General features: G+C 39.3%; 1 pseudogene; it reads left to right on the top strand.

Moving 5' to 3' along the window:
* The first annotated feature begins 1143 nt into the window (after positions 1–1143).
* Positions 1144–2086, top strand: LOC112867538 (olfactory receptor 8S1-like; annotated as a pseudogene).
* Positions 2087–3977: the final 1891 nt, after the last annotated feature.

Genomic DNA, 3977 nt, shown 5'->3' with positions numbered 1-3977 from the left:
TCTTTAACCCTTGAACATTTCAATGTGATTCCAAATCCCAAACTCTTTCAGGTGGGAGATAGAAAAAGGAGAGTATCTATCTTTAGTGATTTCAAAATAACTTTATTATACTCCTTTCAGTAAGGAACAGGAGCAGTAGTGGCAAAAATAACTTTAACTCTGATAGGGGATAATTCTGCATGACGATATTATTTGTTTCAGGCCACAATTGTAATCTCAAATAATGATGACAGTACATTAAGAAATAGTGTACAGGTTTTTAAAATGCACTTAACATATGTTATCACATTTAATTCTCCTAACAAGTCTAACAGAGGTATATTGTTATCCTAATTTTCAGCAAGGAAACAGAAGACAAAGACAGTTATGTAACATGCACAATGTGGAGCTGGGATTTGATTTTAGTCTGACACAGGACCCTACATCCTTAGTCATTGCACTATTATCTACTCATATTCTAAACTCTTAACTATTAAGAAATGCCCACGTTTTACTAAATATGCCTTTCTACTTCTCAATCCTGATCTTCCAGTTAAATGGCCTTCCTTTCCACGACTTCCTAGAGAAATCATACTTATCCTTAAATTTTTCTTCCTTTATCTTAAATTAGATGACATTAATGACTTCTCTCTTAATCAAACTTAAAGTTCCCATTTCAGTTACTCATATTCTGATTTAATTGCTTGTCTTTATTTTGTATTCTTCTTTCAACTATGACATTTTTTTAAATGTTTATTTATTTTTGAGAGAGACAGAGACAGAATGTGAGTGGGTTAGGGCAGAGACAGAGGGAGGCACAGAATCCGAAGCAGGCTCCAGGCTCCAAGCTGTCAGCACAGAGCCTGACGCGGGGCTTGAACTCACAAGCTGTGAGATCATGACCTGAGCCAAAGTTGGATGCTCAACCAACTGAGCCACCCAGGTGCCCCTCAACTATGACATTTTAAAATGTAGGCATCAAATCTTATTCTTTATGTTCCATGTGACTGACACAAAACTTGGCCCATGATGGAAGTTAAGACATATTTTCTGAATGTTTATGATATTACAAGAGAATCAAAGCAATATGAAAATTGGTTGGAGGAAAATAGAAACTTCATTGCCATGCTTTTCATAATCATATTTAGGGGCCATCCTTTTTAAATGGCCTTGGGGAACCACACCACCATCACAGGGTTTATCCTGCTTGAACTATATGCTGACCCCCACATTCAGACTCTGCTCTTTGTGCTTTTCTTGGTGATTTATCTCCTGACCCTAATAGGGAATCTGACAATGATGCTGGTGACCAAGGCTGATTCTTACCTCCACAGCCTCATGTACTTCTTCCTAAGTTTCCTCTCTTTCTTAGACCTCTGTTTCCCTTGTTACTGTGCCCAAGATGTTGGAAAACCTCCTTTCTAAGAAGAAAACCATCTCCTTTCTAAGAAGAAAACCATCTCAGAAGAGGGCTGCCTGGCTCAGGTCTTCTTTGTATCTATCATGGCAGGGACTGAAGTCTGCCTACTCTCAGAGATGGCTTAAGACCACTATGCTGCCATCTACCACCCACTGTTCAATGGCCAGGTGATGAGTAAACAGTGGTATTTGCAGCTAGTGTAGGGTTCATGGAACCTGGGCATTCCGGACACACTCATTAATGTCCCTTTGGCAATGAAAATGGTCTTCTGTGATAACCATACCAGCCCACACTACAGCTGTGAGCTGCCCTCTCTCTTCCTTCTCTCTTACTCAGATGTTTCTACAAACCTCTTTGTCATATTCTGCTCTTTCCTCCCACATGGCCTTGTAACTTCCCTATCAATCTTCTCTTACGCCCACATTATCTCCACCATCCTGAGCATCACCTCCACCTCTGGCAGAAGCAAAGCTTTTTCCACCTGCTCCTCCACCTTACCACAACGATCTTGTTCTATGGCTCAGGTCTTCTTCATTATTTCATTCCAACTTCAGAATCTACCCCCCACTCTGGATCTGATCTCTGCAGTATGGTGTGATCACTCCCATGCTGAATCCTCTCATCTGCAGACCAAAAAATAAGGAGGTGAAGGATGCTCTGCAGAGAACACTGGGAAAATATTTATAATGTTTCCAGGGGCAGAATAAAGAGAGAGGATTATGGGTAATTATAATAAAAATATGTGGCAAAACATCGAGTGAGTTGACATTAAGGGGTACTTCCTGACAGTTCATGATGTCCAGTTTGGCAAAATTAATCAGAAAGGATTAAGAAAAAAAACAAAGACCTATTATATGGTGGATCATTTAGGTCAGTCCTACTTGAAAGCAAAAAAAAATAATTGATTAAATATTCATGTAACACTATAAAATTTTGCTTAGAACATGTTCATCGATATTTCTCATTTATTTTCATATATATTAAGATGAGTGATGTAAATTAACTATCATCACTTGTAGTGGAGTTTGAAAGCCATGGTTTTCCTAAATGGAAAATTGCCTGAATCTTTGAATGAGAACAGTCATAACAAGTTCACAGGGCCACTGGGTAATGAATTCTGGTTAAAGTTGCAGGAAGAGAAATGAGTGAGTTACCATAATGGGGCTGAAGACTTCCCAAACATTTGTTTTTATAGAAAGCTTAAGGTGGGAATAGGCCTGTGGAAAATTGCCCTCCTAGAGTAACTTGCAAACCTGCTAACCATTTCCTGGGTTTAAGTAGTGCCCACAGCCTCAGGGAAAGAGACAGTGACAGGAAAAACAGAAGTACCAGAGCAATGCAATCCTATTTCCAAAACAAGCAGACAGAGGTTAAGTTCTGAGTAGGTTTGCAAATTGGACATATTTGGTGGCTTCTACCTTTCCTTTGCAGATCCTTACTTTCCTTGATGCCTGCTCACATCTAAGTGCTCAGAGCAACATTTTTGCTCCCGGCAGGAATCTTGCATTTCCTTAGGTGCCCACCTAACCAATGACAATTCACTGAAGATGAATTTTCCTAAATGTCCTTTATCCTAATGATACATTTCTATAGTAACAATTCATTTAGATTCTATCATCAAAATATTTCCAAATTTCTTATGAGAGAGAAATATTTGAGCCCCTTTAGTATTTCGGGATGTTTTTCTCTTGGCTTTGGAGAATTTGAGCGATTATTAGTCCATTGATTCAAAGGCATTTCATATTTAAATCATAATTGTAAATGCTTATCAGTAGGCCATTCTTAACAGAAGATTCATCACGTATATAATTTTAAAAATTGTTGCTCTGTTTTGTGCTACTTTTATTCATATTCACATGAATTATGCTACAAGAAATAGTAGATCAATTTAACACCTGCTTAAATTTTTTTTAGTGTTTTATTTTTGAGAGAGAGAGTGTGTGAGAGGGGGAGGCATAGAGAGGGAGGGAAACAGAATCCAAAGCAGGCTCCAGGCTCCAAGCTGTGAGCACAGAGCCCCACGCGGGGCTCGAACTCACAAACCATGAGATCATGACCTGAGCTGAAGTTGGACACTCACCTGACTGAGCCACCCAGGTGTCCTGACACCTGCTTAATATTCACTTGTGGAGGGGTGCCTGGGTGGCTCAGTCGGTTAAGCGGCCGACTTCAGCTCAGGTCATGATCTCGCGGTCCGTGGGTTCGAGCCCCGCATCGGGCTCTGTGCTGACAGCTCAGAGCCTGGAGCCTGTTTCAGATTCTATGTCTCCCTCTTTCTCTGACCCTCCCTGTTCATGCGTGCTCTCTCTCTCTCTGTCTCAAAAATAAATAAATGTTAAAAAAAATATATTCACTTGTGGATACTGAGGTATTGTTCTATGGACAGCAAAGGTGACAGTCTATAATGGGTACTATAAAGCATTTACTGTTCCTTTTCAGTTAATTTCTTGCTATATTCAAAACAAAAGGTTTTGTTACTACATCATATAATTTGTATTAATGTGAACCAATATTTTCTGATTTGAAAGAAACTGAATTCCTTAAGTTATCAAAAGTTTTCATACAGAGAAATGATAGG

This window comes from Puma concolor, chromosome B4 (genome assembly GCF_028749965.1).
Source record: "Puma concolor isolate L17-30 chromosome B4, mPumCon1.1.hap2, whole genome shotgun sequence".
In the NCBI taxonomy this organism is placed as follows: domain Eukaryota; kingdom Metazoa; phylum Chordata; class Mammalia; order Carnivora; family Felidae; genus Puma; species Puma concolor.
Note: the sequence above shows the minus strand (reverse complement) of the source record. Positions and strands in the feature narration are given on the sequence as shown.